Raw genomic sequence first — 14,499 nt, 5'->3', positions numbered from 1 at the left:
GCCTTCTGATTGGCCAGGAGGAGGTCCACCTTCCAAGGCAGCGTTCCAATAAGCGCCCGCACACTACGCCCATCCTTTGAGTGAAGCCAGCTCAGCGCTTTCCCCCCCCCCGCCGTGTAAACATGATGTCATCCTAACGCTGATAGGCTGTTGCTAGAAAGCGCGCCATTGGCCGCCTGCGTTTTATGTGGCGTTGCCAGTGTGCTCCATGTTTTAAAAAGGGAAACTTGACCCGCAAATTGTTTTTTAAAGAAAGAAAATAAAAGTCTCACCAGTGTTGTGTGTAGTCACATGGAGCCTAAAAATAGGGGGGTGGACAGTTTGTGTTGACTATTGTCAGTGGGTGAGTCACAGGGGAGGATTAAGTGATCCCTATTATTTACTCACCATGGAAAATTCTTTTTATGGGAACAGGAATGACTCCACTGCCCAGGGCTCCTGAGCTCAGCTTTACCTTAAACTGCCCCTTGTTGCTTCTGCTATATAATGTGTCTGTAGCGAAGACTCTGATTGTACAAAATAATCTTTTACCTCAGCAATATAACTCTGAGAAAGGGGTACATAATAAACATTATACTAGGGCTCATATGGATGCCCTTAATTAATGGCAGCGTCATTGCAACCACAACATAAGTTGCTGCAGATCCAAATCAAATTGGGCCCAGTTGCATACCTCCCAACTGTCCCTTTTTCAGAGGGACAGTCCCTCTTTTGACAGCTCAACCTGCAGTCCCTCATTTGTACTGGAAAGTCCCTCTTTTCTCTGCACTGAACAGCCAGAAATAGAAACAACGTTTCTCACTTAATTGGCTTTTAGCAGAGAGCCCAGAATAGCTAACAGGTGCAAATAAGATACTTTGTAATAATTTTGAGACACAAAAACACAGTTTAGATAAGGAGAAATATTTTCAAACTTTCATAACCTGCCAAATTTTGTAAAACAAACATGGTAATTAGGGGGTGTGGCCACAGAAAGGGGTGTGGTCAAAAAATGCTGCACTACACGTGAAAAAAAAAAAATTTCGTCCCTCTTTTTACTTCCAAAATGTTGGGAGGTATGCAGTTGTGTTTGTCTTATTGACACAACCCTCTAGGGAACTCTGACACTATCATCTGACACCACTATCAGGTAAGGTTGCCACCTGGCCGGTATTTTACCGGCCTGGCCAGTAAAAATTATGGTTGACCCCAATGTTATTAATAGGGAAAAAAGATAACTATATAGGAAGGCCGGTATTTTTTTCCAGAAAAGGTGGCAACCCTACCATCAGGTGGCATTAGGCCCAGGTATAGAAGTAGTCAGCGTCAGGCTGAGGGGGTTCTGGGGCCCACCAGGGCTGCCACATCAGACAGGCCCTCTAGGGTTGCCACCTATCCAGATTTTTGGAAGGCATTCCAAATTAGGAATCCGGACAGGACATTGACGTTAATGACATGGCGATCAGCCAATCACTGATTGCAATGTCATCAGTCCCTGCTCTGACATCATCAGCTTCTCCTCCGCCATCATCAGGCCTGCCTCTGATATCACTGACGTCTGAGGTAGGGTTGCCACCTTTTCTGGAAAAAAATACCGGCCTTCCTCTATACAGTATTTATGTTTTTTCCCTATTAATAACATTGGGATCATCCATAATTTTTACCGGCCAGGCCAGTAAAATACCGCCAGGTAGCAACCCTACCCCTTCTGTAAACTGGAAAGGTGGCAACCCTAAGGCCCCCACATTGCCCTGGGCCCCCAGCAACAACCCCCTGGGCCCCTGCTCCAGCTCCAAGACCCCCCTGGCCCAATCATAACGCCTCTCCACTACCACCAGCACTATTCTTATTTCTTCTTCTTGGGGCCCGGCGGGAGGTAGGGGTAGTGTTAGTTTCCATGTCAGAGCGGGTCAAGGGGAGGTGCATCACTATTGCACTTTCTGCACTGGTTTTTAAAAAAGTATTTGGCTCTTAAAGTGATACTGATGCTAAAAAAAATCTTTTCAAAATATGAATGTACATTAAAAGTTACCTATAGGTCATGTTGATCGTTTTTCACTGATAGTTCTGCTTTTGTAAGTAACTGTTAGTTGAAGTTCATAAACCTGAATACTTTTATGACAAAATTATAAATAGTATACAAAGACAATATTATGATAGATGTAAAAAAAAAAAAAGGTTATTTTCTGGTGTCAGTATCTCTTTAAAGTTATCAGAGGTGACTTTTTACTGCCCCTGATAACTGGCCGCTCACAGCCTCATGGCAGGAGCTACCCTGGTTGCACTAAGCACTTATTGATGCTGGGGAACCCTGGAACTATTGCCATCCTCAACATGGATATAAAGCTGAGGAATGGAGAATCCTCCCTCAATGCCTGCCAGATCTAAACTCAAAGACTACCACTTGGAGCACTAGCAGAACAAGTGACCTGGGAACTGACACTTATATGGCAGTGTCACCCACTGTAACCTACAGATTTGTGTCTGTATGTTACCCTGTTAGACTTCAAGCCCCTTGGGGAAAGGGCCTCCACCCTTTTGTCTTCTTGACAATACGCACTTAAAATGTATTGTAACTATATTTATGTGTATTGTATTTTTATACTTATTTGTACTTATTATAGTTTTTACAAATATAACTATATATACATACATTACATACATAAGATAGGAGCCCCATGAAACATTGTGCATGCTACACACTGTTTATATAGTATGACTTACAATGACAGATCTTAATGGAAGAAATGTAATTCTTAAATGAAATATCATTGTGCTTGGCTCTATTCTATTGGCTCAGTGAGAGGTTTATAGCACAGTCACAAATGTCAATTTAAAGCTGCATAACAAGTGATTCCACCCCCAAGTATTAGACACATGCATGCACAATTTTTTTTTTTTATATTTCAGGTGCAATTCAATCAGATCATAACAGGGGTAGCATGCCGATGTGGTCCTCATCCTACAGGATTTTCAAACATGCCCAAATTTATGTCGACTTCTTCCAGATATCTGTCAGGGAGGCTGCTGGGAAAGACTTGTACAGTGGCAGAAATGCTGTCATCACTGTGTTTTACCTTCACCACTAGATGGCACGTCAAATTTAATGTTATATAATTCTATAGTTAATCTCCAAGTGCTAAAACAACATCCAGCCTTGCCAGTATCATCCTTCATGGACAGAATGGCTTGTATTGTTAATAAAGAGTGATATAATCAATGTTAGAAAAGTTGTTGTAGATCTTGCCTTAGGCTCAGAGGCTTCAATAAATAGGTTTTACTAACTCCTATCAGGGCAAATTACAGAAATGTGTTACTCTCCTTTTGCCCTAAACCAATACATTTGTTATCTTATTTCACAATTAAATGTTAGCAAGGGTGAAGTTGGAAGATGGGAACATTGTGCCAAAGATCATGTATCATATAAGGATCACGTGGGATCCAGCACTTTCCTCTAGTTCACAGGCTGTTTATAACCAGCTGGAATTCTGATATTGTTCCTCATTTACTGTCCTAGCAGAGCTCACAGTATTACATATAATTAGTGAGGGGAGAATCTGACCCATTTTGCTTTGCATAAAAATTTCTAAAATGACTAAAATTTGCAAAGTGCATTGAAGTCAACAAGCAATTTTTGCTGAGACTTTTTTTAAACCGCACAACTTTTTTTTGGTTCTGTACTGCTGTCCCTTTCCACTTGGTTTCCTTCTATTTAAACTGATACCAAGAAGTGGTGGGGTAAATGGTGCAGGGCCCACAGGGTTTTTTCCTGGTGTCCCGTTGGTCCAGTCTGACCGTTGTCTTCAGAGACTCGTTTTTAATGGCACCATAGCCCCCAGGTTAACCATCCTGTGCAGCTTTCTCATGTCACACCTACTGGATTTGCATGGCAGGCAGGTTCTATATGATGCCTAATACTAAAGGGCCACATGAGCACAAAATGCGTAAGGCTCTCTTTTGCAAATGTTATAGAAATAAAAACATTTTTGTGCTTTTTTGACTTTCAGTCTGTATACCTGGAGATTTTTGTTGAGTGTCAGCAAGTTTGGTAGGTTTAGTCTCCAGGTCTCAAAAAGAATATTAATGAAATGTATTAAGCCCAGGGAAGAGCAACTAAGATGAGAGTATGGAAGCTGCCTATAGGAAGATATAACTAAGTATAAATAATACTTTAATCACCCACAGATCTTCCCACCAGACATGACAGCATTCACTGAGATTAGAAGAAAGAAGGTTTCAGTTTAAAGTGCAAAAACTGAAACAGTTGTGCTGGCTCAGGGTTGGACTGGGCCGGCAGGACATAGGGAAAAAAACGTAGTGGGCCTTGACTCTTTTGGGGCACACTGGCCCAGACCCTCTCCCTGCACTGCCACTGCTTACCGCCCTCCCTGACCCCGGGCGTGCCACACAAGAAAAGGTGCCCACGCATGGGGGGGGGTTGCGGCTGGGATGGGGTGAAAGGGGGCTTTGCAGCTGGAGGGATGGTGTGAGGGGCCCCTGAGACTGCAGGCCAATGCTGTGCTGACAGATACATTAGATATATCTGAGAAAGTTTTGGATGCCTTTTATCAAAGAGAAAAGGTTAGTAAAATGAACCAAGCAACTATTTCCACTGCCCCCCTCTACAGCAAATTAGAGGTTTTTTTCACCTTCCTCTGAATGAGCTAGCAGTTAGGCAGATTTAAGATGGACAGAAAAGTTCAACTTGAGAGAGTGTTTACTACGTTTGGACAGAGATGAGCTTTCTTTCATCCATTACCTATTTTGTCAAGGCAATGGCAGCAACTGAGATCGTTTCCATTTCCCATTACAGTTCTGTATAAATATTTACGCTGCAATGGAATTATTTCATTTGAATATTCTCTGTGTGTTTATATTTAATTCAGTGTTTTGTGATTACTTGGTTATTTACCGAGGCAGAGTTTATACTTTACCTCTAGTTACCCTTTAATCTTTTTGTTCCCTTTCTATAGGAATAGAGAAAACAACAGATAAACGCTCTTATCTACACACCGCAGCTAAAAATAACCGGAATCAGAAGATAAACATTGTGTCCATAGGATAATAATTATATTCATGCCAAATGGTTATTGTTTAACTAAAACAGTAAGACAAATAAAGTCGTTAATGACAGCAAATTACCTCTCTGACGCAGGAAATGCCGGTACAGATTCCTATTAATCATTAACCTTGTGTTACCTTATATAATATGGCTCTCACCTGGAGCTGAGGAGACACACTCGTGAGATCTGAAGGGCAATGCCCACCCTGATATTTGGGGTAACTTGCCCCTTTTTGTAGTGAGATGTTTTTCTTATCCAAAAGTATTTTTTTTATTTATCGTATATATATATATTTATTTATATATATATATATATATATATATATATATATATATATATATAATATATATATATATATATATATATATATATATATATATATATATAATACACAAAAGCCATGAATATCCTGTAAATTATATCCTTATAAACGGTGAGTTCTGATGTCATCCGTTATAAATGGTGAGTTCTGATGTCATTTCTGTCACATGACTCACTGAAATTTGTGTATTATAATATATAATGAGGATATTAGAAGTCACCTCGGAGTTCCATGACCTGTATAAAAACACTCGGCCTTCGGCCTCGTACTTTTATATGGTCATGAAACTCCTCGCTAACTTATAATATCCTTATATTTTACAAGAGGGGGTACTTTATTCATTATATATATGTATATATTTATATAAAGAGAGAGAGAGAGAATAATTTACCCCCTATACTCGTCTCGGGGTGGAAGTAGTAACTTTAAAAGCCGAATTTCTGATTTTCAGTTGTGTTCTCTGTGCTAGCGACGTGGACTCCCTGAACCCCCTCCGGCACTGAAAAGGAGGGTACAGGGTGTGTGGCAGCATGAAAGCAATCTCAGGGCAGCAGAGGGGTAAGGACCACCCTTGCCCCTATTGTGAAATATAAGGATATCACAAGTCACCGAGCAGTTCCAGGCTCAGTTCTTTTCTAAAGGTTATGTACAAGGCGAAGTTCTGATATCCTCATATAAAACAATTCAAGGGGTAGATCATTTTTGCTCTGAATTATGGAAAGGCCATCTCCCATGGACTTACTTTTATCTAAATGATCCAAATTTTCAAAAATGATTTCCTTTTTCTCTGTAATAATAAAACAGTCCCTTGTACTTGATCCCAACTAAGATATAATTAATCCTTAATGGCAGCAAAACCATCTTATTTGGGTTTATTTAATGTTTACATGATTTTCTAATAGCCTTATGGTCTGAAGATCCAAATTACAGAAATATCCATTATCCGGAAAACCCCAGGTCCCGAGCATTCTGGATAACAGGTCCCTACTCAAGTTTAGTAATTCATATAACTAGTGGCATATATAGATGTTACTGGGCTCCACAGCAAATTAAATTTAGTGCCCTAAAACATTGCTATTCTATGCTATTCTAAATATGTAGTAACATTGCTCATTGATTAGAGCTTCGCTGGGCCAACCGCAGGGTCTGCTTCCTCTGTAGTTAGACACCTGCACACAGGGCCACCATCAGGGGAGGCACTGCAGGTACAGCTGTACCGGGCTCGGCGGTTTTTTAAGCTTAAAGGGGGGCCTGGCAATGCTACACTTCCTGGATTTGCTGGGCCCCACTCAAGACACGAAGAAGCAAACTCTGCTGGAAACTGCCGCCGAATTGATCCGTAAGCCTCCGAAAAGACCGAAGCTCCGAGAAAGCTTCCAAAAGCCGCCAAAAGTTTATTTGACTTTTATAGGGGACCCTGGCCACCAATGTTTTCTATTTAACTCTTATGGGGGGCCTTGCTGGTGATGAGGATGAGGATTCGTATGCCCCTGACCTGAAGGCAAGCATTTAACAATGGTTATTAAAGTAATTAAAAATGTGAACATGAAATAAGCAATTAACTACAACCTCTCCTGTTAACACAAACCCAACCCAGTTACATGAGTCGCCAGACTGCTTCTTGTGATTTGTTTGGAATTCACTTAATTTCTTTTAAACCTTTGCTTTTTTTTGTCTAGTTTTTACACGTAACTTGTTTCATAACTTGCTTGTACTTTATATTCAGTTACCATTTCCTCTTTCACTATCGATATTGTTACTTTCTTTTGATTCATCCAAGGGATCTACATCTGCTTGCAATCCGAAGATCCAAAGCGCTCAGATTCGGGGAGATTAGTCGCCCGGTGACAAAATCCTCTTCTTTGGGGTGACTAATCTCCCCAAACTGCCTCCCGCCAGTTAGAATGTAATCGGTGCACTTGGTTTTCCGAAGTCGCCCGAAGTTGCCTCACAAGGAAACTTCAGGCAACTTCGGAAAACGAAGTGATACGAGTGCCATCCCGCCGTTGATTTACTGCACATCCTAGCCAGCTGAATGCAGTTAGGGGAGATTAGTCACCCGAAGAAGAGGCGATTTGGTGCTGGGCGACTAATCTGCCCAGAATCCTAGCGTGTCACCGCCCTTAGAGCTCACTCTTAAACAGGGTCGGACTGGGGGGCCCGGGGCCCACCGGGACTGCAGTCGAGGGCCCCCTACAGGCCCCCGTCCCCCTGCTGTAGCGCACCGTGCGGCGCTGTGCGCCATCCCCTTGGCGCGCATGCGCACATGGTGCCCCCGGCGCATATGCGCACAAGACGCCCCATCGGCGCGCATGTGCGTCGGGAAGAAAAAAAAACGAGCAACAGGAGGGGGGTCTGGCCCGGCGGGGGCCCATGTGGGTCGGGGCCCACCGGGTTTTTTCCCGGTGTCCCGCCGGGCCAGTCCGACGCTGCTCTTAAATACATATTATAATCTAAAATCGCAGACAGGAGGCAGTTCAGGGAGATTGGTCGCCCCGAAAAAGAGGGGATTTATTGCTGGGCGACTAAATCTCTCCGAATCTGAGCATGTGTCTCTGCCCTAAATTCGACCCTTGATAAATCTGCCCCTTGATCTCACACACGTCTTCTCTACACCAAAATGTTACACTCTCAAACAACAGTCATGTGCAGTGCATTCCAACACCAGTTTTTTTCACACTTTTTTTCAAATCTGTTCCTAAGTCTGAAGTTTTTTTTCCCCCCGAAATTAAAGGGGAACGTCCCCTGTTAATATTCTCTGCACTACTGGTTCTGACTCCTGAAACAGCGAAGCACAACTGGAAGAGAACTGACTTCTGTTACATTGTTTAAATAATCAGTCCCAGAGAACAGAAAGGCATAAACAAATGCTACTTTCAATAGTAAACGCATTTACAAATAATTTGTAATTGAAAAGGTCTAATAAATGTATATGTATATATGAAACTTGGTTCAAATTACATTTTCTTATTTTAGACATAAGGTACCATTGCGCTGGCATGAGCCACATTTACTCTTATACACAGGACTCATACAAGGACTTCTCCTTCGGGCTTTGTAGAGGGTAACAGCTGAGACTGCAGAAAGGAACACTTTGCATAGGAACAGAATATTAAGTAAAATACATGATCAGTAGCCACAAATTAGTACCCACACAACTACAATTAAAGGGGAACTCCACATTTTTTTTTTTTTTTTACATAATGGAAGAAAATGAAATTCTAAGCAACTTTCCAATATGCATTCATTACACATTTTCAATGATTTTATGTAAATGACACACAAGTTAGGGGACAAGTAGGTGACAAATTTTTCGCTGGCGACTTTGCTCTGCAGTTTCGCATATTTATCCATGGGTGGCGAAACGCGGAAATTCGCTTTGGATCCATGCCTGCCGAATTTATTTACTAGTGATATAACTACTGTATGTATAAATATATAAGGGGATCATATAATAATCTCTCTAATGCTTTATTTACCATTAGGTCTTTCCAGTTCACAAGAGGTCGCCCATTCCAATTAGAAGAAAGAAGGTTCTGCCTAAATATTGGGAAGGGGTTTGTTACAGTGAGAGCTGTGAAGATGTGGAATTCTCTCCCTGAATCAGTGGTACAGGCTGATACATTAGATAGCTTTAAGAAGGGGTTGGATGGTGTTTAGCAAGTGAGGGAATACAGGGTTATGGGAGATAGCTCATAGTACAAGGTGATCCAGGGACTAGTCCCATTGCATCTTGGAGTCAAGAAGGCATTTTTTCCTCTTTTGAGGCAAATTGGAGAGGCTTCAGATGGGGGTTTTCACTTCCTAACTGGCAGTTAGGCAGGTTATATATTGTCTTAAAAGGTTAAACTTGATGGACATGTGTCGTTTTCAATCTAACTTACTATGTAAAAACCACCGAAAGCGTTTTACTACTCATTAGTAATGTTCATCGGCGTTGTTGCTGGTGTGACTTTTAGAAGTCACCGGCCGAGTAGTCTGGCACATTCAGCCTTCCTCTATCCTCAGGATACCCTTGCCTTGCCTTGCAGTTTTGGAAGTGTGCACTTGATGACGTGCTTGCACACATTTGCTAGCTGCAGGGGCACCGCAATGGCTGATGTGAGCGGCTGAATGCTAGCAATGAGCTCATTCTCCCAGCAGGGAGCAGGAATCACAGTGCATCAATGGGAAATTGCATCTTGCCTGTGAAATCCATCCCTAGCATCCTCCTCAGCCTGATGCTCCACTGGGTGGGTGTGGATATGATGGTGAGCACTATTTACTAGATCCTTTTTTTTTTCTCCTTCCCTTCTCCTAAACCGGGATTACTGTGACAAATCATTGCCCAGTCTTCCCACCATGCACAGAATAGGGCTGGGATATGAATAATCCGTGCAGCAGCAGCAGCAGCAGGAATGGATTGCTTTAGTTTATGTGTCAGGGATGAAATCCTTTTCAATCTGCTAGGAAGAGCCTGCTGGCTTTTGCATGAATTGCACTGCATGCCAGCAATGGTGCTGTTCACAGGTAAAGGGGATTTATCTGTTGAGCATCACGGTGGATCCTATATGTCAGGTCAGTCTTTTATATATAAATATACTGTAGATATGTATGCATTCAATGCATGGCTTGTGTTCTCCCATTATCAAGGCCTGTGGTGTTGTTTTTCTGATATTTGCCTCAATCCGCATCCTCCACATCCTTGCTGCAGGAAACTCAATAAAGCATATTTGCATTTCTTATAACTAAATGTCTGGGTTAAGGTGATGGTTTAGCAGGTGACTGTGACATTTAATATTTTGGCACATCCCCCCCCCTTAAAAAGGAGCATGGATTAAAATGTAATATTAGATATCTAGTACTAATTGTCTGTGATTTAAGGTTATTTCTTAGCTTTGCACAATTCTGAGCCAGTCTGAGCGTGTCCCCCTCCTAATGTTGGCCTGGGTGCTAGATAATCACTCACACGCTACCGTGCTACTTTGCACTGACTGATCGAGGAGACAGGAATGTGCATGTACCGTGTGCATCTGGGATTCAATATGAAGTTCAATCTGGTCACTGGCAGGTCCGCTTCTTGTTTTCCTTTAACCTTGGCTACTTGCATTAGGAGCCATATTAGAGCAAGTTCATTATCAGGCAAAGTCGGCCAACCTTGCACAGAATGCATTTGGTTAGTTATTCCAAATAATTAAATATCATCCATATCTGACATTTTGGTAATCTTTTATGGATTTATTAATAAATATAAGGCATATAATACTTAATTTTTTTGGGGGGGGTTGTTTATTAATTCTAGTAACATATTTTCGAAGAAAATTTATTTTAGTTTCAATTTCATGTTTAATGTGGCTGCACTAGATAACTTTCACAAGCAAGGCGGTTCAACTTTTTTCACTAGAAATAGGTGGTCCCACATTTCTTTTTCTTGCTCCCTTAATGGAGGGTTGTTTCCCTTTAAAAGAACTTTTAGCATGATGTAACGAGTGAGACAATTTGCATTTGGTCTTCATTTTATTATTATTTGGGTTTTTTTGAGTTATTTAGCTTTTTATTTAGCAGCTCTCCAGTTTGCAATTTCAGCAATCTTGTTGCTAGGGTCCAAGTCACCCTAGCAACCATGCACTGATTTAAAGAAGGGACAATAGGAGTGGACCTGAATAGAAAGATGAGTAATAAAAAAGAAGCAATAACTATACATTTGTAGCCTTACAGTGTCGGATTGGCCCATCGGGATACCAGGAAAACTACCGGTGGGCCCAGGTGTCAGTCGGCCCTCATGCTTCTAACCATTTGGCCTATTTCATGGTCATTCCCCTATTTCTATGAGAACAAAGAGGCTAAATAGATGGAAAATAGGTTATAGTATGTAAAGAAAACAAACTAGGGGAATAAAGGTTGATTGAGGAGAGGAAGAATATTAGTACTGACAGTGGGCCCCTGGTCTAAGGTTTTATGGTGGGCCCCTGGTGTCCCAGCCGAAACTGCTTACAGAGCATTTATTTTAAGATTGGGTCAGTGACAAATGTAAACGAAAAGAAATTCACTGGCACTCAGGTAATGCTCGCAGGGTGAAACCCTTGCTTTAAATTTATTCAATGCGGCATGCAACGTTTTGGGGACAACCCCTTTATCAAGCATGATACGTTGCATGCCGTTGCATGCCGCATTGAATAAATTTAAAGCAAGGGTTTCACCCTGCGAGCATTACCCGAGTGCCAGTGAATTTCTTTTCGTTTGGACTGTTGAGGGGTTGGCCGATCCCCTATTTCGTTGGGCACCAGGGATTCAAGTTTCAGGAGGGCCAGGGTGTGCACTTGTAATTTGGAGAAGCTATATCAGTGACAAATGTGTCAGAAGGAGAGGTAAAATAATTAAAAAACTATAAAAAAGAAAAAATGAAGACCAAACGAAAAGTTGCTCAGCATTAGCCATTCTATAACATACTAAAAGTTAAGTTAAAGGTAAACCACCCCTTTACGGCAGAGACACACGGTCAGATTCCCTGAACTGCCTTCCCTGGCTAGAATGAAAATCACTGGCGGGATGACACTTGGAGCACTTCGTTTTCCAAAGTTGCCTCACGAGGAAACTTTTGGCGACTTCGGAAAATGAAGCTCTCCGAGTACCATCCTGCCGGTGATTTCGATTCTAGCCGGCGGAAAGGCAGGGGAAGGCAGTTTGGGAGATTAGTCGCCCCGAAGAAGAGGAGTTTTGTCGCCAAGCGACTAATTACCTCGAATCTGACCGTGTGTCTCGGCCCTTAGAGGCATTTGCAAATAGACAGCTCTAAATAAAGGGATTGAATCACTCTTTTAATGAAAAAGTACATGTTTTAGGGTCCTTCTTTGTATTTAAACAAGGGGCCAAGGATGAAAAGTTATCTTCCACTTTATATGCCTTATCTGCAGCACAAATCTGGTGCTGTTTTATTGCAGCTTTATGGGGGAAAGTCCCTGGTTTCCAAGTACTGTTGAACCCCCATTTTATGTTTTACAGGGGACCACAAAAAAAAACAGTGTAAAATGAGGGAAAACTTAAAATTATGGAATGCATAATTAAGGTTTCAAATAGCTCAAAACATGTTGTGGTGAATAATAATAATCTTGCAGCAGAACCTCTGTCTGTGCCTAATGGTGTCTTCCCATTTTACTGATTTGAACCCTTCCATGGCACCATACTTCCCTACATGGAGGTAATTTAACAGCAATTTTTGGGATAAGCTAAATTTTCAGGCTTTGGGTTAAGCTAATACAGGCGACTGTTCAGTTTACAGAAGTATTATAGTAATCTGCTAGTAAACTGCCATTTGTTATTAGACAGAAACAGGAACTGAAGTGGCAGTCGTCATCGGTTCCTTTTATGATGTCACAATAAGGGGGAGCAGGGATGTGTAAGGGAGGGATTTTGGTGGTGTTCAGCAGGGGGGAGAGTAGGCTGAATAATTAAAATATCAACTAAGGGGGGTTTGGTTCTAGTACAGGTATGGGACCTATTATCCAGAATGCTTGGGACCTGTGGTTTTCTGGATAACGGATCTTTCTGTAATTTGTATCTTCGTACGCTTTAATAGAAAATCATTTAAACATTGAATAAACCCAATAGGCTGGTTTCAACCCTTAATAAGGATCAAGTACAAGGTACTGTTTTATTACTTCAGAAAAAAAGGAAATCATTTTTAAAAATCTGGATTATTTGGATAAAATGGAGTCTATGGGAGACAGCCTTTTTGTAATTCAGGGCTTTATGAATACTGGGCATCCGGATAACGGATCTCATACCTGTAGTCTGTATTGTTACAGCACGCAGTGGGTTAATTGCCATACTCCACCTTGATTTGTAACTGAAGTTGCTAGGCAACCGGTGAACATTAAAACAAGGATAATGAGAGGTTTACAGCAGTTCAGCCAGTGTGTTTTACGTGTGTCTATTGAGGCAGGAGAATACTGAAGGGTGGAGGGAGGCACTGTAAGCAAAGTCATGCTCCTCACCCTCTGTCATGTTTTAGTTCATTTTGCATCTTTTTAGTCATTTTTGTTAAGCTCTGCTCTGTGGCTGAGATGTATTTCAGGGGATTGTTTTGACATGTTCCCAGATCATTTTATGAAATCAAGGACACTTCTAATAAATGCAGGTGGTTGGACGGCACTCATTGCACTTAAAGGGCACCTATCAGCAAAGAAAAAAAAAAAAATATATAATATATATATATATATCTATATATATATATATATATATATATATATATATATATATATATATATATATATATATAAATGATTCTCTCACTTTTCTTCAATCTGCTACTGTTCTCTACATTTATTTAGGGGGCGTGCTGCCCAACCATACCCACATTGGTTCAGAGACACTGGGGATGCACAGGAGATATAATAGTTGTTTACATTTCCTGTGCGCCAATCCCCATTGCTCTGGTCCCGATGACGAAAAATTTAGCGAATAAAAGGGAGGGCACGGGGGTGACAAACGACAGTGGGCCTAGGGGCGCTTGCTATATAAATCCGGCCCTGGGTGACATTGTCGGGGATGGGTCAGTGGGCGGAGCTATGACGTGGCGATCTTAGGGAATCCTGCTCGGTATTCCAAATTTGGCAAACCAGGGATGCAGTTTTGACCCGGACAGCCAGGGCCGGACTGTGACGACGGGACACTGGGTAAAAACCTGATGGGCCCTGGACCTCTTCGGCCCTAATCGCAGCAGCAGCCAATAGGTATGCACTTATGGGAGAACTGGAGTGGGGTTTCGCCTAGGGCAGGGAAGCCCAGAGTGGAGGTGGGGCTCCTGTGTAGGAAGCACCGGTGGTGCCTCAGACCCTCCAGTCCGACACTGTGGACAGCCCTCCCGAAATCCGGGTTGTCTGGGTCAAAACTGGACAGGTGACAACCCTATTTTATTGCCTATATGTGCCTTTTAGCCTCTTATTTAGATTTACATTAGTGTTGCCACCTGTCCGTCTTTGACACGGACAGCCCAGTCTTTTGAAAGGCTGTCTGGGTCAAAACTGCCTTCCCCGGTTTCCTTAAGGCAGTATTCCTTAAGATTGACACGGTGATTGGCCAATCACTGATCGCCACTTCATAGCCCTGCCCCTGATGTCATCGGACCACCCATATACATCATTGGCCACCCATTAC

At 42.0% G+C, this 14,499-nt stretch overlaps 1 protein-coding gene across 7 annotated transcripts in view; it reads left to right on the top strand.

Moving 5' to 3' along the window:
- Positions 1-9,388: 9,388 nt before the first annotated feature.
- jakmip3.L (Janus kinase and microtubule interacting protein 3 L homeolog) overlaps positions 9,389-14,499 on the top strand; it is an 81,420-nt gene continuing 76,309 nt past the window's right edge. For 2 of the 7 annotated variants that reach the window (XM_041568607.1, XM_041568605.1), the window contains exon 1: positions 9,397-9,921. The gene's annotated coding sequence lies outside the window, so the exon portion shown is untranslated. Of the gene's footprint in view, positions 9,922-14,499 lie in introns of all 7 variants that reach the window. The other 5 variants (XM_041568604.1, XM_018226668.2, XM_018226669.2 and 2 more) reach the window with 5 other exon arrangements.

This window comes from Xenopus laevis, chromosome 7L, assembly GCF_017654675.1.
Source record: "Xenopus laevis strain J_2021 chromosome 7L, Xenopus_laevis_v10.1, whole genome shotgun sequence".
Lineage (NCBI taxonomy): Eukaryota > Metazoa > Chordata > Amphibia > Anura > Pipidae > Xenopus > Xenopus laevis.
This window is presented reverse-complemented; position numbering and strand designations above follow the sequence as displayed.